This window comes from Camelus ferus, chromosome 17 (assembly GCF_009834535.1).
Source record: "Camelus ferus isolate YT-003-E chromosome 17, BCGSAC_Cfer_1.0, whole genome shotgun sequence".
In the NCBI taxonomy this organism is placed as follows: Eukaryota; Metazoa; Chordata; class Mammalia; order Artiodactyla; family Camelidae; genus Camelus; species Camelus ferus.
In genome coordinates, this window is record NC_045712.1 from 28,914,813 (window position 1) to 28,937,777 (window position 22,965).

A 22,965-nucleotide genomic window follows, 5' to 3' on the forward strand; every position below is an offset into this window, starting at 1 on the left:
AGGGCAGAGGCAGGGGTCGGTTCTGACAGTGCTGGTAGACTGGGTGTAGGCAGGAGTCTAGGGGATGCCTGGGATTCTGGCCGGAGCTGGTGGGCAGAGGGAGCCGCCATTTACTGAGGCGGGGGAACAGCAGGAGGGGCAGGGTGGGAGGATGAGAGAATTGGGAGTTTGGTTCAGGACAGGCTGAGTCTGACACCTCTGATTCCCCACGTGGGGCTGGCCAGCCCGCAGCTGAACACAGAGCGTGGAGTCCAGGTTGGAGGCCCAGCTAGTGACACTGATTTGGGAGTTGTCAACCTCCTGGGGGCATTTAAAACCTTCTGCATGGGGCAGGACGAGATCCGCAAGGGAGTGAGGGTGGTCGGGAAGAGGAGACAGTCAGAGCAGTGGCCACTGCTGCCGAGGAGTCAAGAGAGAATGAGGAGTGACCACTGACCATGGGACTTAGCGACTTGGAAGTCACTGCTGTCCTTGATGGACAGTTTCAGAGAAGTAATGGGTCTGAGGAAGTGGCCTTACAGCTGAAAGCTGAAGGATGAGTGACACCTTACCACGTGACAGGTGGTGGGAAGGGCACGGCAGGTGGAAGGCATCGCCCAGGGCTCTAATGTGGGACTGGGCATAGCGTGCTGTAAACCAGAGGAAGACGGGGGCCGGGGCCACGGGGAGCGGGGGGAGGCCGGGTCAGACCCTGCAGGGTCCTGCAGGCTTTGGGGGTTTCTTGTTCATTCCAAGTACAACGGCAGCCACTCAATGACTAACCCGCTCTGCGCATCTAAGTGCCCACTATTTTATGCTTGCAAAGAAATGAAAACAATCAGGAGCAAGACACTAAGCTTCCTCGAAGGAGTGAGGACAGACAGGGCCTCTTCTACCTCCACTCCTTGGCTCCCACCTAGTGCACAGGATGCCCCATCACCGGATATTGGCTGCTGTTTCCAAGTGCACACGGAATCTTAAAAGACAGCACCCCAGAGTGAAAATGGCAGAGTAATGAACTGTAAAAGCCTCATTATTTCACAAAAGGAGCAAACAAACTGGCAAAAGAATTAACCAATAAAAAGTTCATAGCAACCAGGAGAATGCTTAATTAAAGGGGGAAAACTACCACAATTTTTTTATACAAATCCACACTTTGATTTATTTAATTCTCAGTAAGCACGAATCCTCGAGGGGCACAGCATCACACGGAATCTGTCCAGCGGCCTCAGGAGGAAGACTGCTGTGGAATGTGGTGCAAACCATGCCACTGCTTCCATGAACTTAAGTTACCTCTCCCCAGAGTACCCTGGTTTTGTTTGGTTTTCCATCAGGAGTTACTGTGTTGTTCTTTGCTTTGTACACATAAGCACATCTCTTGCTTAGACAGAATTCAACTTCATCTTGAGCATAAACACCTTCAGTTTTAAGAAGAGCTATGTGTTCCCTCTGGTTCCAGAGACCTCGCTCACAGCCAGCAAAAATGGCCCTGGACCACAGCCTTCCAGACATATTGATTGTTTTAGAAGTCCGGTTCCCAGCAGGCCTCCACCGGCTCCAGGATGGCTGAAAAAGCCACCAGAATCTTGGTAAGAGAGTGTTGCGGTGTTTTGCTTGACCCTGACTCAGCAGCGGCCTTGAAGACAACCACCTCCATTCCTGGTATAATGTCTAGCACATAACGGAGCAGAGTGGATCTGATTCTCAAAGAACTGGGGTTGTTGGTTTCGACCTGTCTTGTGGCTACCTGAGACCAGCCCTTTATTTCCGCTACCACTGAACTCTCCCAGGACTGAGGCAGTTCTCAGGGAGTATTTGTCAGAAATATTTAAAGGCAAATGCATTATCTGCTGCCACTTTAGGCAAAGAATAATAGTTAGAACAAACTATAGACAGATCAGAAAGCTTGGGAGGAGTGCACCTAAGATCAGTTAATCTTTGACAAAGGAGGCAAGAACACATAATGGAGAAAAGACAGTCTCTTCAGCAAGTGGTGTTGGGAGAGCTGGACAGCCGCGTGTAAATCAATGAAGCTAGAACACTCCCTCACACCATACACAGAAATAAACTCCAAATGGCTTAAAGACTTAAACACAAGACAAGACACAATAAATCTCCTAGAAGAGAACACAGGCAAAACATTCTGTGACATAAATCTTAGCGATGTTCTCCTAGGGCATTCTAACAAGGTAATAGAACTAAAAGCAAAAATAAATAAACAGGACCTAATTAAACTTACAAGCTTTTGTACAGCAAAGGAAACTGAAATGAATATAGTTGGAATGGGAGAGAATACTTGTAAACGATGTGACTGACAAGGGCTTAATTTCCAGAATATATAAACAGCTCATACAACTTAATAACAAAAAAACAAACAACCCAATCCAAAAATGGCCAGAAGACCTAAACAAGCAATTCTCCAATGAAGACATACAAACGGCCAATAGGCACATGAAAAAATGTTCAATACTGTTAATTATCAGAGAAATGCAAATCCAAACTACAATGAGGTATCACCTCACACCAGTCAGAATGGCCATCATTAAAAAGTCCACAAATGACAAATGCTGGAGAGGGTGTGGAGAAAAGGGAACCCTCCTACACTGCTGGTGAGTTCATAGTTTGATGCAGTCACTGTGGAAAACAGTATGGAGATTCTTTAAAAAACTAAAAATAGACTTACCGTATGATCCAGCAACCCCACTCCTGGGCACATACCCAGAGGCAACTCTAATTCAAAAAGATACATGCACCCCCAATGTTCACAGCAACACTATTTGCAATAGCAAAGACATGGAAGCAACCTAAATGTCCATTGACAGATGACTGCATAAAGAAGTTGTGGTATTTTTATACAATGGAATACTACTCAGCCATAAAAAGAGTAAAATAATGCCATTTGCAGCAACATGGATGGACCTGGACATTGTTATATTAAGTGAAGTAAATCAGAAAGAGAAAGAAAAGTACTATGTGGTATTACTTTTATGTAGAATCTAAAAAAAATTTACACGAATAAACTTCTTTATAAAGCAGAAACAGACTCATAGACATAGAAAACAAACTTGTGGTTACCAGGGAGAAAGGGAGGGGGTGGAGGGATAAATTGGGAGTTCGAGATTTGCAGATACTACTATATATAAAATAGATAAACAACAAGGTCCTACTACATAGCACAGGGAACTATATTCAATATCTCTTAATAATCTATAATGAAAAAGAGTATGAAAAGGAATGCATGTATAACTGAATCACTATGCTGTACATCAGAAACTAACACAAACTTGTAAACCAACTATACTTCAATTAAAAAAAAAAGGCTTGGGAGGAAAGACTAGAGACTGAGACACTTTGAGGAATACGGGTTTTGAAAAGCTTCCACATATTGCTGGGAATTTAGAAGCACTTGCGTGCCCAGGGCTGGCTGCTTGCGCAGGAAAGACCTGAGATGGCCCCCCGCTCTCACCCCTGGCTGACCTTGAGGCTCTCCACAAGCAGGAAGCAAAGACTAAGTCATAACTGTGGAATGCCTGGCTGAGACTTGAAGGTATGGCCCAACACATACGTGAAATCTATTTGTATACACTGGGAGCTTCTGTTGTGGTTTCAGGCGAAGAATACAAATTTTTATTTTTTGCCATGTATGGCCACTGAAATCTTTGTTAAATCACTAGCTGTCAAACAGAGACTTCAGGGGCTGTATACAACAAAAAATGTAAACTTTACAAACGTAATTCAGAACAGAGAACCAAGCACACAACAAGTGTGACAGCAGCGAGAATAAATCCTACAGAGGGAGAGGAATAAGCCAAACGTCCTCAACATGACACTAGCGAACATTCTAGAAGCATATTAGGATTATACACCATAACCAACTTGAATGTATCCCAAGGTTCAGCATATAAAAGCTAATCAATGAAATATACCGTATTAATAGAAAAAGGGGGAAAGATCCAACTGCGATTATTTCAATTGATGCAAAAAAGGACTTGACAAAACCCAACATCCTTTCATAATAAAAATGTTCAACCCACTATGAATAAAAGGGGAATTCCTGAACATGATAAAGTCCACCCACGAAAAGCCCACAGTCAGCATCATACCTAATGGTAAAAGACTAAATGCTTTCTCTCTAAGATCATGAACAACACAAGGATGTCTACTCTCACCATTTCTATTCCATATTGTATGGGAAGTTCTGCCTAGGGCAGTTAGTCAAGAAAAAAGCCACCCAAAGATGGCAATACTCCCCCAGAGACATCAACAGATTCACTGCAAGCTCTATCAAAATTCCTACTGCCTATTTTGCAGAAATGTGTGAAATAATCCTCTTATGCACACGTAATTGCAAGGGACCCTGATTAGCCAAAACAATCTTGAAAAAAGTGCAAAATTGGAGGACTCACACTTCCCAGTTTCAAGACTTACTACAATGTCATGGTGATCAAAGCATTATGCTGCTGGCATAACAACAGGCCTACATGTCGATGGAATAGAACTGAGAGTCCAGAAATGAGTCCATACATCAATGGCCAACTGATTTTTAACAAGGGTTCCAAGACCACTCAACTGGGAAAGAACAGTCTTCTTAACAAATGGCAAAGGGAGAACTTCATGCATAACTATATGCAAAGGAGTGAAGTTAGATTCTTACCTCCTACAACATTAAAAAATTAACTCAAAATACATCAAAGACCTAAACCTAAAAGCTAAAGCTATAAAACTCTTAGAAGTAAACATAGGGTTTAATCTTCAAGACTTTCGACTTGGCAATAAATTCTTAGATATGGCACCAAAGCACAAGCAACAGAAGAAAAATAGATAAACCGGACTTATCAAAATCAAAACCTTTGTACATCAAAGGATTCTATCAAGAAAGTGAAAAGGCTACCTACAGAATGGGAGAAAACATTTGCAAGCCAATATCTGATAGGGGATTGATACCTAGAATATATGAAGAGCTCCTACAACTCAAAAACAACCACAAAACCCAATTTAAAAAATGGGCAAAGGACTTGAAGAGACATGTCTTCAAAGAAGATACAGAAATGGACAATGAGCACAAGGGAAGATGCTCATCAGACCACAGGAAGACGGCACTTCACATCCACTGGGACAGCTATGATGTGAGGAAAGGGAAAATAACAAACGTTAATGAAGACATCACGAAATTGGAACTCATATTATTACACACTGCTGGTGGGAATGTAGAATGGAGCAGCTGCTGAGAAAGAGGCTTTGGCTGTTCCTCTCCTGGTTAAACAGAGACTTACCATGTGGTCCAGGGGTCCACCTTTAGGTACATACCCAAAAGAACTGAAAACAGATGTTCAAACTAAAACTTCCACAAAAATTTCGTAACAGCACTATTCTCAATAACCAAAAGGCAGAAACAACCCAATACTCATCGACGGATGAGTGGATAAACAAGATGTTGTATATCCATACAATGGAATACTATTTGTTCATAAAAAGGAATAAACACTGATCCGTATTTCAACATGGATGAACCTTGAAAATATTCTGCCAAGTGAAAGAAGCCAGACACAAAAGGCCGTATGTGGTACAATTCCATTTATATGGAATGTCCAGAATAGGCAAATCCATAGAGACAGAAAACAAAGTGGATGTCAGGGGCTGTGATGGAGGAATGGGGATTGACTGATGAATGGGTACAAGGTTGCCTTGCGGAGCTATGAAATGTTCTGGGATTAGACAGTGGTGATGGTTGCATCATATTAGGAATGAACTTAAAGCCACTGAACTTTAAAAAGGCTAAAATGGTGAATTTTATGTTATGTGACTTCTACCTTAGTAATAAAAAAAAAAAAAAAACCCAGCACCCTCATCTTGCAGAATATTACCCTTAGGCTGGCATCTTAACTTTGCTTCTTAGAGGCCCTTGCAACGTTTCGGCAGGCCAACAGTGGCTTCCAATGATGCATTCCATGGGAAGGTCAATGGTCCTGGGGTCACTTGCCCAGTCATGTATCCTTTGTCATTAAGTGGGTCCCTTGGTGTAAGAAAAGGCGATGTGGGATCTTATGGGGACAAGTCAGATCCTTTGCAAGTTCTGGCGGTGCTGTTGGCTGCAGCACTGTTGGCAGGAAAGGCAATGAGAAGCAGATACTGGCTCCTGGAAGTTGGGTCTGGATACAACATATTCTTAAGGCTTAATGGGATAAGGGTGAGGAACCAATCTTTCAAAAAGAGAAGTTCAGACTCATGAAAATGTTCCTAATGGAGGTGTCCCAGGCAATGCTAGAACTTTGGGGAGGGGACTCCTGGAAAAATGAGCTCTTTCTACTAATATAAAAAACCATGTGGTATATTTCTACAATGGAATACTATTCAGCCATAAAAACTGGCAACATAATGCCATTTGCAGCAACATGGATGTTCCTGGAGAATGTCATTCTAAGTGAAGTAAGCCAGAAAGAGAAAGAAAAATACCATATGAGATCGCTCGTATGTGGATCTAAAAAAAAACAAAAACATAAATACAAAACAGAAACAGACTCATAGACATAGAATACAAACTTGTGGTTGCCAAGGGGGAGGTGGGTGTGGGAAGGGATAGACTGGGATTTCAAAATGTAGAATAGATAAACATTATCTATTATCTATTATACTGTATAGCACAAGGAAATATATACAAGATCTTATGGAAACTCACAGAGAAAAGAATGTGACAATGAATATACGTATGTTCATGCATAACTGAAAATTGTGCTCTACACTGGAATTTGACACAACTTATAAAATGATTATAAATCAATAATTTGTATCAATAAGGGGCACGTGACCTGGGCAGGCCCGTCATCCACCACGAGCCCTGGAAGTCTGTTGGAAATTTCCGGAAAGGGGCAGGGTGGCTGAGCTTTCTTTTTTTTTCTTGGGCCAGTTGGAGCTGGTTTTTCATCAATTGTCAATGAAAAGTCCCAGTTGACATATCTATTTGTCTTCTGTAGCTGCTCTTTGCCTCGGTTATCCTTTAAAAATACGCCCTTCATCGGCTGTGTGGACCAAGCAGCTCTTCACTTCCCTCTGCCCAGACCTCTCCCCCCACCCCCTCACTGCTGCGGGCCGGCCTGCAGGCACCTCCTGAGCTGTCTGCTCAAGCTCCTCCAGGTCTGTGAGGCAGCTGCCTGCGAGCGTCTGTGCGATCTTTTGGAAAACATCCTTCTTCCAAGACAGGAGCTGTTGTGCTTGTGACCCAATGTTCCCGATGAAGAAATCGCAACACAAAACCCTCTCGGGAGTGCGGTGCCAGGAAAATGTGGGTGCTATTAATATCCCCCTTCCCAGTGGGAACCAGGGGCCCTGAGAGATTGCATTTCTTGTCCATGATCACGCAGTCACTTCGTGACAGGGCCAGGATTCAAACCCAGGGTGTGTGGCTCCCAAGCTCACTGTCACCATTGACGTATCCTGTCCCCATTCAGTAAGTGGCTATGATTGTTGTTACTAATAATCAGTCACTCCAACGTGATGGCCTGATCACCAGCCCCACCTCATCTTCCAACTACTCCAAACTTGCCGGATAAGAAGTTATCTGCAGCTGGATAAGCGGTGAAGGGGCCCTGTAAGGACACTGTGCTACAGAACAGAGGAAGTCACCTGGGCGTGTGCAAAGTTTTCTTGTTCCACAGTTATCTTTTTCAGCATAAGAAGCTTCAAAGCCAGTTTATTTGGTACAATAAAAGCTGGGTCAATCTACCCCTTATTACCTGGCTATCTCCGGTCCACTGACCTTACCTGGGCATCGTAGCTGATATGAATTAGGAACCTAGGAGCTGAGAAATGTGGGGGTTCCAGGCCTAGCTCTGCCGTGAACTATGTCCAGCTTCGGCCACTTTCTTCCCCTCTCTGAACCTCACTTCCCACATCTGTAAAATGGGTAGGGGTGTGTGTGTGTGTGTGGTGTGTGTGTGTGTGTGTGCATGCACGCGCGTGTGCGCGCATGTTGGGGGGAGGTCTGACTGGACTGATAGCTCCCAAAGCGTTTTCCCAGGCATTTTTCAGAAATTAAAAAAAAAAAATCCCCCCATCCCCAAGTCCAGTAATTTGGGACAAAGTTATACAAAAGTACATTTCCTGCAGGACTTCTTGGAGACGTCAGTCTGCTCTCACGCACGGTGCCCCTCGGACAGGAAGGCAGAGCGGTAGCAGGACCCAAACTGACTTGGCAAGGGGGATTTCTCTGGGTGCACTGTCTTCTCCGGGAGCTGTTTTGTGAAGCCGACTCTGGGAAGAGTTAGATTAGGGAATCTGAGGATCCCTTTCAGCTCTGAGTTTTCATTCAAAAGCCACTGTTCTGGCGTGGGGCTCGGCAAGATGGTAAACTATACTCTGAATCATGAAAGAAAAAATAATTATGGTCAGTAAAGTTTAGATGGAGTTCAGTTGTAATTTATAGAATTCCAGTTGCTGAAAATGAGAGTTCATGAGTGGATGGATGGTTATGATCCAGTAACAGAACATTCAGTGAACTTGGACCACGCTGGTCAACAGAGGGCACTCTACTGTAAATCTAGCTGGTCTCGAGTTTCCTTCTTGGAAATTTGAGGATATACAGATTAACCTTTCTGTTCTACCAGAATCTGGGTTGACTGTGAAGTCACAGATTCACGGCCTGAGGAAAATGATTTAGAGACTCTGAGTTGTAAGATCATAACGGCTTTGAACCATTTCAAAAAGGAACCATCTCCAAACGGAAAAGTGAATGCCTGTTAGTGTATATGTTAGTGAGCACGTTGCAGGAAAGCAAAACGCACGATGAACTAACAAGCACTTCGCTGCGCCTGCAGGGGGAAGAATGAACCCCACAGCGGCCTTCATTACTGGCCGTAAAAATGTGTGCAATGTAATTTACACTCTTTTCAGGGAGCCTTCTTCATCGTCATATTTGGTGAGCATAAAAAGTACCCACAGAAAAGGACCTCGTGGATTCATTCTTGACTGAAATCCTCTAAGTCTGCTCTCACTCAGACTTGACTTCTCCCATCACGGGGGTTTTGAGGAGGCAGCGAGGTGTGGGGCAATGGCACGGCACTGACGTCAGACACTCACTCGAGGACTATGTGCCAAGCGCTGGGAATACAGCAGCGACCAGAGGAGTCAGAAACCCCCATCCTAGCAGAGCTGCCATCATGGCTTTGTCACCAGCTGTGTGAGCCTGGGCAAGGCACTAACTAACTCTCTGAGCCTTGGCCCATGACAGCATTGGTCCCAGGATAGCTGGGACAGCCCTAGGTCAGATTTTGCAAGTGGAGTTTCAAGTGTAGGGCCTGGTGCCTAAATGGCTTCTAGAAAAGGCCGTCAGGGTCTTGGCTCTTGCGGCCAGAGGGGGAGAAGGGAGTTCAGGCAGATCCAGGGAGGCCTCACACTACTGGCAGAGCCTTTAAAGAAGGTGCAGCATGAGCGGGGACATCCGAGAACAATGGCTCCCCCTCCCCCAAACAAAGCCGCATGTTTCTTCCCTGCCCCTCGACCTATACCCCCAGCTTGCCCAGGTTTGCCAGCACGGGCAGATTCTGGGCCGGGGACACCTTGACCCCAGGGCCCGGCCCGCTGGTCTGCATCCTCACAAGGGAGTCCAGTTCAGTCCCACTGCCCTGGCCTCTCAGACACTCTCCAAGGTCAGAGTCAAGCCTCCACCGCAGCCTCAGGGCTGGGCATCCCTGCCAGCCCACAGGCGGCCGGGAGGCGGTCAGCACAGATCCAGCCCTGCTTGACCTGCAGGCAGTTCACAGCACAGCCTGCGGGCCCGGGCTCGGGGCTCTTTGCCAGGCCGCTGCCGCCCCGCCCCTGCCCTTGAGCAGTTTGCTTCCCCTTCGAGTCTGGTTCTCCTCGGCAGATGGAAGGGATCCGGTCAGACGTCCCCCAGGCCTGGCTTTCTACCAGGTTCTTCTCACAGGACATCTGCCGGACATCTGCGATCAGTCCAACCTCGGTTTGCCCATGATTACCTCCACTCCCGGAGCTCAGTTCTTCTATCCGCAGGAGCAGGGTTAATACTCCCTACTTGTAAGTCAAGGCCGTCGACAGAGCAGAGAGAACACAGATCCCAAGAACAGGCTGCAGTCTGAGCACTGGGGCCACCACTTGCACTCTCTCTGGAAGCCTCAGTTTCTTCACCTGGGAAACAGGCGTTCAGCAGCTCTCCCGGAGAACCGGTGCCTGAGCGAGGCAAATTGTGCGTCACATGTGCACATTATGGTGGTCGTTACTCTAAAATAAGGACCTGATTAGCAGCTGGTACAGCCCCTAACTTCCAGCACCGTGCTCACCCTCTCTGGAGCTCCACCGGCCCCTAATCACTGATGGGGCTTCTGCGGCTGGAAGCTGCACCCAGAGGGGTCTCAGTGGCCGCACCAGATCCCTTTGAGGCTGCAGAGTCCATGGTCCGTGCAGGTCTTCCTGTTGAAAGCTGTGTCCTCAAACGCACAACACCCTACTCACCCTCTTCTCCTGGGGTCCTCATTCTGGTTCATGCTTTGTAGCGGATAGAAAGCCATCCATTCTTTGTGTGATTGGAATCTCAAATTTTCCCGTGACCCCATCCGTCACCGCCCTCTGTCCCCATGTGCTGCTGCATAGCGAGGACTGTCCTTTCAGAAGAGCATGTGACACCGAAAGGGACTAGAATCCCCGAGTCTCAGGATTAGAGGGGGATGAAGGTACTTAGTTGAAACCCTCTTCTGGTGCTTGAACTTTCTCTGCTCCACCCTCTGCTGAGGGTTCCTTCAGTCTATCCCTACTTACCTCCAGTGATGGGGAACTCACTAAACACAAAGGGGGGGGTCATTTAATCACCCACCCGGTTGTCAGTCAGCTGCTGGGCTTGCTTGGAAAAACGTCATTCGACAGTGACAAAAAAGCTTCTCTCATGGGTAAGTCAACTGTGAATCACAGTTCCAAAGAACAGTACTGTTTTCTTGTCCACCCCCCTCAACTCTTAACACTGGGGCCACAAAAAAATGGAGCTATGACATTTTTCCCTAGAATAACAAAACTCTGTTAATGTGTCGCTTTTATTCACCCACCCGCTGGACATTCCCATCGGAATCCACTTGAGATGCCCACAGAGAATGCATTTCAGTTCTAGCCGCAATTAGCTAGCTTCCAGAAGGAGGAGGGGAGGCATTTCTGGGCATAGAGAAATCATATCCTTGGCCAAATACCCTCTTCCATTTTCCAGCAGGGAACCCAGAGCAATTTCAGAGCACAGTTCAGGGGGTACATTGTTTTCCTTGTGTAGCTTCAGAAACCCAGGCATAGAGAAGCCAAGGTCACCCAGCAAATCAAGGGCAAAGGCATGCTCTGAATCCCAGGAATCCAAGACCTCCCAGCACACTCATTGATCCTCTAAGACAAATGTTTGTCTTGCTAACCAGGGACATTTATTGTGGTCTTTACTGAGGGATTCCTGAGGTTCAAAATGATAAACAGGGAAACAGGGTCTGGTAGTAAGTTGAGTGATTAATTGGCAGAGAAGGCTTTCAAGGAGGGAAAGGATCAATGAACTGAAGAAAAACTGAGTATCTTTTAGGATGTTTCCCAGCTGTCTGACATTGTTTTAATTCTTCATGCTCAGTTTCTTCATTAAACATTTTTGAAGTGGGTTTTTATTTTGTTTCTTGGTTTTCCACTTTTTCAGTTATTTTCCTGGCAAGGGTATTTGATCACATCTCCCACTTAGATTACTTCTTGGGTTGAATTGAACCTTTGCCCAATGAAGCAGGACAGACTCTTGCTTATCTGAAGTAAGTGGGACGAGGAGGCCGTGGAATGATGAAAAACGTAATCAGAAATGGCTGCGATACAGCACGCCCTGTTTCTCTGCCAGGGAACGGGGCAAAGGTGGTGTGACCGCCGAGGGAGCCACCCGAGGACTGGACCGACTGACAGCAGCAGCTCCTCGGAGGAGCATGTCACCAGCAGCAGGAGAGCCTGGGCTTTGGACTGAGATGTTGGTTACCTTCCCAGCTCTGCCCTGTGCTTGCTGTGCAACTTCAGCAAGTGGGGCAACCTGAGTCTTGGTTTTCTCGGCCAGCTCTTGCTAACCTGGCATGTTCCGTGGGGGTAAGGGCTGTGTCTGTCGTGTTAATTAGCGTTTTCTTGGTGCCCAGCAGGTAAGAGGCAGTCGGTATGTGTCTGCTAAATGAATGACTCGAGAAGGGCTGCAGGGTCACTGTGAAGGCTCAGTGAGAGACTGTAGATAAACGCCTAGGACACAGGAGGTGCTCATTAAACTGAGGCTCTGCCATGGCCTGACTCCCTCTGGCAGCGTCAGGGCCAAGAAGGAGTCTGGGGTCGCCTCCTAGAGCCCCTCGTCCTACAGACGAGGAGATGGAGATCTGTTCGTTTGTTCATTCATTTAGCAGACGCAGCTGAGGTGCCTCTTAGCTGGAGGCACGGTACTGGGGGATGTGTCAGGACAGAATCTCCACGCTATAAGCTTACATTCTAGTGGGGAGAGACAGTAAATGAGCAGACAGATGTATAAATGAGAATAATTTTACACGCCAACAGAGGGCTAGGAGAAAAAGAGAGCGGGTAACATGACAGAGAGGGTCTGAGAGTGGTGGATGGGGGCTCCATTAGACAGGGTGGCCAGCGGGGGCTGCGGCTCTGAGTTGGTGAGAGAGGAGCAGAGACCTGAATGACCAGGGCAAGACTCAGACTGACCCTGGAAGCAGGAGTGCTCTGGATCAGTGCTTCTTCCTTGGTTTATTTTGGTGTTTGTTCTCACAGGTCTGTTTTTCCAAAATAGTACAAGGAACTCTAATCTTCCAGACTCACCAACTGTTCACGTTTCGCCCTATTCTCTCTTCTCTGTCTACATATGTAATATACACGTTACACACACACGCACAGACGTTCTTCAGAACCATCTGAGTACATAAAGCAAACGTCCTCCCCACTACCCTACATTCCAGCGTGTATCTCCTGAAATAAGAACATTCTCTCACCCACCCACAGTCCATATTTAAATTTTGTCAGTTGCTCCTACAATTACCTTGTAAAACCACATGTATTTTCCCAGGTTCAGGATTTCACACTGCATTTAGTCCTCACGTCTCTAGTCTCCTTCAATCCGGAATAATTCCTTAGGCATTCCTAGTCTTTCTCGAACTTGACCTTTTGTCAGCGTGCAGGCCGGTGACTTTGTGAAATGCCCTCTCTGGGTTTCCTGATGCTCCTGGGGCACAGGTGCAGGCGTGCCTTTTGGGCCGGAGCGCCCCCGTGGGGACGCTGCGCCCCTTCTCAGCACATCACAGCAGGAGGCACGTGTCGCTGGGCTGTCCCCGTGGTGGTGCTAACTTCCACTGCTGGGTGAAGGTGGTCTCCGCCAGGCTCCCCACTATAAAGCTACCGTTGTTGCCTTTGCAGTTAGCACATCATTTGTGGGGAGGCACTTCTAGAATACGGAAGCTCTGTTCCTCAGACTTGCACCTGTTGGTTTTAGCATCACGGACGGTTTTCTCGCTCCATCTTTCCCTCTGTGGTTATTAGCCGGCAGTCCAGTACAAGGAAGTTTTTCCTTCTCTTTCACCTACTCACACAATCACTCATTTCTTTACAGCACTATCGACTCATTGGGTTTTACTTTATCCAACAGGTTATAATCCACTTCGGTCAGATGTGTCTCCGATTTGGGCAGTGAGGGCCCCTTAACCAGGCCCTGGGTCTTCTAACGTGTCCCCATCACTCTGCAAGCACTTGCCTGCTTTCCGGCACAAGGTGTTTGAGGCTCATCTTGCACTGTCCCCACACTGGCCCTGGAATCAGCCTTTTCTCCAGTGAGCCCGGTTCTTTTGGTGTTAAAAGACAGTTAGAATCCAAGATCCAGGTGCCAGGTGGGCGCCTGCTGCCGGCATGTTACTGCTTTTGCAAGGGACAAAGATGGAGGGCTGCTCAGACGTTAACGTGCACAAGTCACTGGGACCTCAAGGTGCAGACTTGGGTTCAGCCAGCTGGAACCACCAGCTGGGATGGCATTAGAGGCTCTGCATGTCTAAGAAGCTTCCAAGTGATGCCGACGCTGCTGGTCCACAAGCCACACCCTGAGCCCCAAGGACCTAGGACAACGGTTCCCAAACTCAGGCAGGCATCAGAACTGCAGGGTTTGTTCAAACACCTATTCCTGAGCCCCACTTTTAAAGTTTCTGACTCAGGACATTTAGGGTGAGGCTGAGTCTGCACTTCTCACAGGTTCCAGGCGATGCTACCATTTCTGATCTGCGACCACACTTGGAGAACCGCTGATATAGGACATTGGTTCTCGAATGTGGCTACGTTGGAATTCCTGGGGGCTTTTTTGTTTGTTGGTTTGTTTTTTTAAACACTGAACATTAAGACCCCAGAGATTATGATTTAATTGGCATAGGATGTGATCTGGGCACTGAGAATGCCATCAGTTTCGTTAAGTGTTTCTATTGCTCGGTACAAGATGAGAAGATTGTTTTAGGGAGAAGTAGGAGGAAATACAAAGGCCTTTAAGAGGGAAGGAACTTGACCTGCCTACGGCCCAGCACGGAGGCCAGTGTGGCTGGGCAGAAGGAAGTGAGGTCAGAGAGGTGGGCAGGGACGGGGTGGGAGGGGATGAGATGGCCAGGCACGGGGAGGCCACCCTGGTGGGATGGGAGGCCGTGGAGGCTTTAGGCAAGGATGGCATGACCTGAACACCTAAGCGGTGACCCTAGCCTGACAGTCCTGGGGCCGAGCTCTCCTTACGCCGGTCCAGGCGCTTTGTACCCAGATGAGTCTGGACTGTGATGAATGAAGGGTAAACTAGCTTCACAGCCTCCTCTTACTGCTCCCGTATTTTAAGCAGTGCCCATGGATTTTATTTAGCATTTCTTTCCAAAGCTTTGAAATCTCTGAAAAGTAAGTTTAGGCAGAGGAATAAAGTATTATGTCCTGGGGGGAAGCCTTGGGCACAGGGGACGTCTCTAGCTGTTGACAAAGACATCCAGGAGGGCTTTGCATTAAGCAGACTCCATGTTTGTGGTATACCAGCGTCAATATTAAGTTAAGTTAAGTTAACATTACTGAACTGTCCATTTAACGTGGTTAAGATGGTAAATTTTATGTCATGTTTTTCACCATTAAAAAAAAGATAGTATTCATCATGTTTGTTAAGGGCAAATCTGTGAAGCTCTGAATTCTTCGATTTAATTTTCATTTGTTCTTCCAGAAAGTTACCACGGGTACTTCACTACCATATGGAAAACGCTATCATACCATTAATAATAAAGAATTTAAGCCAACAATTAGAAAATATAGAAAACGTATGAAACTGTGAACTTGGGAAATGGATCAAGCTGAGAAAAACCGCTCCCTTTAACAAAAGGATTCCTTCCTTATGTGAGGGTTCTGGCATCGGGTTCACCTAAGTGACGCTGTCCCTCTAGGGCACTAAAAACATGCTTCACTTGACATGCAGCTCGGCAGAAGCAAACTAGCCCACGGGGAGAGGCTGACGAGAGGCCTTCCGTGGTGCCAGCGCCAACAAAGTGATAATAACTTTGAGACTGCTTATCTGCCTACCCCCTCGAGGCCGTTGCACAACATGAGTGCACTTGGACCGGACAGGACTCCTGTGACACAATCCACGTTCTATTTTGATTCTGGCAGTTGGTAACCTTTCTTCTAGGAAATGGAACCAAAAAAAAAAAAAACCTGTCGGTGATACTCTGCTGTCCTGAGCATGCAAGGGCGGTGAGGCCGCCCAGGGCAAAGAGCGGGGCAGCTGTGGCCCCGGGGTCATTTATAGCAACACGCCCCGGCCGGCAAGCAGCCCTGTCAGCCTGCCACGAGGGCGACCTGTCCTTTCCCTCGGCGATTTGAGCCCTGGGTTTTTCCGGGGCAGGAGCTGACAGTGATGTCCTCATCTCATGATGCCGACGGGTGACCTTGCGCACTGAGCCGGGTCCGCTCACTGCTCTCACTCCCTGGAGGTGAACTGAGGAAAACACTGCTGAGAACTGAGGCGGCAGAGGGTCGAGACCGCAAAGGGGAGGCCCTCCTGCCCCTCCGTCTGCTTCCCACGTCCTTAGCACGGTTAGCTTTCATCCACTCCAGTTTCTAGCGCTCCTCAACCTGGAAAGGCCTTGGAGGGAAACAGTGCAGGGAGAGGCCAGCGAGACCCTTACTGTCTTTTTCCTGTTGCAGTGGACTCAGCCAGGCAGAAACTACGAACTCACGAAGGACGGCTTTGATCCTCGTTACGAGACAGAGACGTGCTTACGGACGGCCTTTGGTCCTGCGCACCAACCACAGAGCCTGAGGGCAGGCAGGGCGACACAGGAAGCGCGCTACGTGGCGCCGCCAGTTTAACTGAGGAAAACAAAGGTGTACTGAGCTCCTACTGTGCGCAGGCCCCGAGCTCGGTCTTCTGGGGACATCACCGAATGCTCAGCCCTCTTCAGGGGGCCACACTGCTGCTGTCCCCATTTCATGCAGAGGAAACCGAGGCTCAGGGGCCGGTCTGCTGCTCACCCAGCAGGTGGTGGTGCTGGGAAGTGCGCACTCGGCTTCCTGACTCCTAGTCTGTACTCCTTCCCCAGCACACACGTGGCTGGCTTTTGGGTACTATAAGCAAGGGTTTTTCAGGAACTCCAAACTTAGGCTCTTTTCATCAGTAACAGCATGACCCCAGGCCTTCCCCCCAGCACACAAGGTTGAAGCTGAAAGGACGTCGTACAGATGAAGGAACTGAAGCTGCGAGCAGGTGGAAGGATCTGCTCAACAAGAGTGGAGGCATCCAGCCTCAGACCCAGACAAAGGCTCCCTCTGACCACCAGTTGACTCCATGCACACCCAGGACAGACGACAAAAGTCATCTTGCTGGGATGTGGCCTTGTCGACAACAATCTCATTTTAACGCAACAAGATGCGGGCACAAAGGGCATTTTATCCTACAACTTGCTCCCTGGGGCCTGAACGGCAGGCTGTTTTCTTTCCTGCTTCACTCCTTGCAGCAACAGGTATCGTGGGGTTGGCACATGAGCTCAGCAAACCGTTTGGCGTTAAGGAAATAAAGGACACAGACTTCGCTGGCCAACGTTAACAGACACTGACTGCCAACCACGAGAAGTGGAAACGGCAAAGCAAAGAGCACAGCGCCACCTGCTGCTAACAGCGAGGACGCGGTGCAGGTGTGCCCCCGGGAGAAGCTGGTCCACAGCAGGAGCCCCTTGGGTCAGACTCCCCCCTGCACTCCCTGTCAGGTGAGAAGTGAGGCCAGGAAGGGTGAGCGGCTCGCCCGAACTCACAAGACACAGGAGGAGAGAGCTGATCTCCAACCAGGCCCCCCGAGGGGAGGGAGAGCAGAGTGTCCCCTAGTGGACAGTCACGGACTCCCTGCTGTCCCCAGCCTGCCCTCAGGTGGAAGACCCCTTCCTGGTGGTGACCCCTCCCCGCGACAACATGCCTCTGGCTCAGGATCCCCTTCATCTCGCTCCAGAGGAGAGGAAACAGGAGGAGAAGGCGCGGTGGCAGCCCCTGTTCCTGCTTGAGGGCGGGGGGGGGGGGGGGGGGGGGCGTGCCCTGCCGGCCATGAGGCGCCTGTCGGAGCCGTGGATGGCGGTTCTGTGCCCTGGCTCTGCGCTCCTCCCCAGCCCACAGGAGGAAAAGCAGGGCTCACAGAGGGCAGCTCTAGACGCCGGCTGAACTGACTGGGAAACCAGCACACTAAACGCATTTTGAATACAAAACAGAGAGAAAGAAAGAAGCGGGAGGTGAAACGTGAGTGCGATCAGGAGGAGGGCCGTGCAGACTGCATGTCAAGTCACTCCAGGGACCCTGTGGAACCCGGCTCCCTCTCCTGCAGCTGCCGGTCTCCTGGCCGACCCCGGACTGGGCAAAGCTGCCTCTGCCTCAGGGACTCTGCATGGCTTCCAGTGCCTGGACTGACGCTGTTTTGCCAAACCCCCAGAGGGCTGGCTTCCTCCTGCTGCTCCCACGGCTGCTCAGTGTTACCTCCATAGACAACCTTCCGCCTAGCTCCTCTGCTGCGCCCCCGGTCACCCTCCCCTCTGCGGCCCTCACAGCAACCAGCACTGGGCACTCAGTGTGTTTTCAGCTCTTCATTGACAGAGCCTGGCACCGAGAAGACATCTGATAATAAAATTAATTGGCTGAATTAAATCATTTCCCTCATGGTCCTCCTGAAAACTCTCCAGGGAGAAAAAAGAGTGGGGACGGTTGGGGTTAAGATGAATGAGTGACCTGAGTAAACTGAACTGTGTTCAGTGGGGTGGCTTCCCACTCATCTCAGCTCAGTACTGCCTCCACCTGGGTGGCTCCTGACCCTGGGGTCTGCGATATGTCAGTGCCACTCCAGGCTCTGTCCCAGGCTTCTTATAGAAACGCTCTCCAATCCTCACAGGCTGGCCTTAGGGCGTAAATACTTTGCCCAGTTGGTACATGGCACAGCTGGGGTTTGAAAGCAGGTTTATTTGACTTGACCACGTTCCCATACTCTACGGTCCGTCTTCCAGCCCACCAGGGGCAACTCTGGGGGTCCCGTCAACAGTCACAGCCCAGATCCCCACAGCACTGTAGCCAGAGGAAAACTCCTCTATAGTAACTAACCAGTATCAGAACCCGCGGTGGGCACGCTATTTCCACATCCAGGGAACTTCTGGAAGCAGCCAAGAAAATAAGAATCTACATGCCCTGGGCACTAAAATTGAGCCATGGATCTAAAAGGAATTTGGAACACTTGGCCTTGGCCTCCTCACTTCTTGGTGTTAGTTTTCCATGCAACCTGATACCTAGTTGGGTGTCCACCGCTGGCATGCACTGCCATCCTCAGGTAAACGGCAATCGGTGCAAGAGGGCTGGCGGGGCAGGAAGTGTCCAGCACGGGCAGGACACCGCAAGTATCTGGGGAAAACGTGCAAAGTTCACCTTTCAAAGTACCATTTGCCCTGAACGGGTAAAGAAGCTGTGAGACATACATATATAACACACACATATGTCATGCACATGGTGGGGTGTCACTTAGCCATGAGAAACGAGGAAGCCTGCCGTTTGCGACAGCACAGACAGACCCCGAGGGCAGCACACCAAGGGGAAGGAACCAGCTGAAGGCAAACACCGCACGTATCCCTTACACATGAGACCCGGAAGAGGAAAAAGGCAAGCTTGTAGAAAAGTGGTTTCCAGGGGCAGGAGGGTGGGGGAAACAGGGAGAGGAAGGTAAAGGGGTACGAACTTTCAGGGATACGATGAATAAGGTCTGAGGATTCAACGTGAAATGTAGTGACAAAACTATTATACAACCGCAGTCTGCTTGGAGAGTAGAACTCAGAGTTCTCACACCAAAAAAAAAAAAAAAAAAGATGACTACGAGGTGATGGACGTGTTAATTAACCAGATGGGCGGAACCCTTTCACAGTGTGTACTTACATCAAATCACCACAACATTCACTTTAAACATCTTATAATTTCATCAATTATGCCTCAATAAAGCTGGAACAAAGAGTACCATTTACCCCTTCCACCCACACGGCTGCCAATGGCTTTCTTACGGCCTCATTACTCAGATCTAGCGTTTGTTGGGGACACACCCTCAGCCCTGTGCCAGGGCCTGTGCCAGGGCCTGTGCCGATGGCCCCTGCTCACAAGCAGCAGCCTGTCGGGTGGGGCTCAGCGTTTCTCACGCACACGACCATGTGTCCCGCCCTCCTCAGAGCTCCGAGGACGCCAGTACCCACACTCGGTCGACTACCCTCGGGTTGCAGGTCCCCCACCTCAACCCACAGGAGGACTCTAGCTACCATCAGGCCCAGCCCTGGAAGGAGCCTGAACTCTACCGGCCCTGAGTCCCCTCAGGGTGCTGCAGGGCCTCCTGCTGGATCCCTGAGCAATGGCTTCAAATCATCATGTCTCTGCTATGAGGTGTATCCCCAAAACGTGTTACTAACAATCAAATAGCACAGGGGTTTACTTTCCTGTGAGTTAGAGACCACCAGTTATCCTTACACAAAGGGCACTGTCTCCAGCTTGCATCCACCCTTCCTTTGGTTCCCTTTGGAGAAGTACCCCCTGCACACTCAGTCCACAGGCTCAGGTAGGGATCAATTACCCTAGTTCCACGATGGGCACGTGGCTCAGGCCCGGCCAGCGGGAGCCCTCCGCTCTCCCGGCCACGGTGACTAGCTGCGGACCGGCAGGCGAACCAGCGCAGAATGAGACGTCTGCACTGGCAAGCAGGGGGGCTGTAAGCCTGGGTCTGCTCCTGGGTAGGGCCTGCCCTAGAATGAAATCCACACAGCTCAGCAGAGCGGAGGGGCACAACATGAAGTGGGCTTCTCGGTCCTGCAGGCCACTCCCGGGACCTTCAGTGGCTCCCCCCCGGGGAGCACTGCTCCCCGCTGGCGCATGCTCTCACGACGGAATGGCCCCCCCGCCCCCGACTGCAGGCTGCAACGTAGGTGGGCGCGCGTCACTTCCCTGTGTTTACAAACTGAAGGTCTGTGGCCTCCCTGCACCGAGTCTGCCGACGCCACGGTTTCCAACAGCATTTGCTCATTTCATGTCTCCCCGCCACATTTTGGTAATTCTTGCAACGTTTCCCATTTTTTCATTGTTCTGTTTGTTATGGGGATCTGTGATCGGAGACCTGTGATGTTACTGTTGCAAAGAGATTAGACTCACTGAAGGCTCAGGGGGTGGTTAGCACTTTTTGGCAATGAAGCACTTTTAAATTAAGGCGTGCACCTTTTCAGATGTACTGCTGTTGCATACTTACCAGACTGCAGTACAGTGCAGACGTAACTTTTATGTGCCCTGGGAGAATGAACAGACTGTGACGCGCTTTGTTGTGGTGCTGTTTGTTGTGGTCTGGAACCAAACCTGCAACATCCCATGGCATGCCTGTGCATGTGATAAAGGGTGTGTGAAAACAGCCTAGTTTGCGCTGACCTTCAAAACTATTTAGAATGTGCGACAACCGTCCACTGTAGCTAATGATTTTTAGTCTGAAGTGGGATACTCAACTTACTTGGATTTCATTTTGGGCACAGTCATCTCACAGCCGAGTGTGCAGCACCAGGTTCCGTCTGTCCAGCTTTCTCTGCTTGAAGCCACGACAGTTCACAGCAATCCCTCCCAGGAAGCCACTGACGCAGGGATCCAGGGATGGCATCTGCTGGAGAGGATCCAGAGGAAAGACAAGCAGACGGCTCCCCTTGAGTGATGGGACACCGTGTGGCAGAAACCATGAGTCACCGGCTCCAATGACCACGGCCATCCAGCTGGCTCAGAGTGCACCGTGGCCTCGGAAGCCCGAGGCCCAGCTCCCAGGGCCCCGACTGCAGTCCCTCAGAGGGCAGCACCTGCGGACCTGCAGGGGAGGCCTGGGTGGGGAGGACTGTGGCAGCCCAAGTCCCGGCTCCAACCTTCCAGGCAGGCAGCCTGAGCTCCAAGAGCTCACAGCACCCCTCCATCTGGTAACATGTGGCTGGTCACCCTGGTGTTAAACCTTCATTGCCCCCTCCCTGCATCTTAGCGGCCAGGAGCGAGCGGAGGTTGGTGCAGGGCTGCTGAATTTTATGTGCACATTTTAAGGCTCATGAATTTTAGAAACACGTGTGCGTAAACAGTAGTCTTCACAGCAAAAAAAGTTCTAGTGTATTGTATCGATTCTAGGAGAAAAAAGGATGACCAAGAATGGAGTAGAAAAAGTGTCCAAGAATTAAGCACAGGTACCAGATGCCACTAAAAACCAGCATAGGGAGAATTGCAGCAGCCGTCATGCCCTGGCCGGGGGATACCGGAGCCAGGGCCGCGCCGCACGCCCGGCCCACATGCCCACATGCCTTGGACCGCTGGATGAAAGCTTGTGGAGCTTCGGTTTCTCTTAACGTCCCGCGGGAGAGCTGTCGCCCGGAGTGCACGGGAATATGCAGACAAAATGCCTTTGCCTGGCGTGCTGTGTTCCACAGACGACGGAAGTTATTTCCTGTTTCACCACCATCTACACTTCAGCGAGTGCTCAGAAAGGGTGACCCAAAGGATCAGCCACTGGCTAAAGGCAGAACCACAGTCCCACTGTGTCAACAGTGAACGGGTTGCTGTAAACAGGTGACATCCTGGGACCACTAAGGCCCGAGGACAAAGTGTGGGGGTGGCGGAGTGAAGGCTTCTCTCCTGTCCACTCACATAAGGACCAACTCCATCCGCTTGCCCGTCCTTGCGTCCCCTTTTCCAGTAACTTGCAGGAATCAGTATGATAAATAATGAAAACAAACCTTTTTACACAATGTCTACCGAAAGCACCTTCCTTGCACGTGGCTTAAAATGGTGTGCATGTTCGCGCCCTGTAACAGACAATGGATTTACACACATTCAGCATATTTACAGATAAGCCATCCACAGATCAAATTTTGTTTCAAAATGGTACCACCTACCTCGTCCAGGGTTCTAAGCCCCATCTTAAAGTTTAGCGACTGCAACACTCACTCAGACTTTCCCCTTTACCTTTCAAGTATTAAGTGCTGACTGAAGCTAGAAATAAAAATCACTTTGCTTTTAGCCACTTTGTTTTCCTGTGGCACTGAGATGTTGTTTTAGACCTCTCAACGTTAATGGCCTGTGATCTGAGAGTGCAAAATGGTTTCTTTCAGTCACAAAGCTCGTGCAGCACTGGCAGACGTGACCCAGCCGAGCCACGTGGGTGCAGAAGCACTGAAGTCTGACCTTAGAAATGAACCAGGCCACACAGAAGTGACGGAAACGCCAGCGTTTACAATGAGACGTCATTACCACCCCCACGCCCACGCAGCAGTTCCTTCCGATTTGGGTGCTCTTCTCTGCGCTGTAACAGCATCCCACAAGTGCCTGATACCATCAGAACTGACCTCACTGTCCTGCAGTTACTGGTTTAAACAACTGACCTCCCAGAAGACTTGAGGAAAGGAAGCATACTGACAAAGCTGTGGTTCCCAGGACTCGACTAGGTGCCGC

General features: G+C 49.4%; 1 pseudogene; it reads right to left on the bottom strand.

Moving 5' to 3' along the window:
* Positions 1-639: 639 nt before the first annotated feature.
* On the bottom strand, positions 640-22,922 carry LOC116657179 (annotated as a pseudogene).
* Between the last annotated feature and the right edge of the window lie 43 nt (positions 22,923-22,965).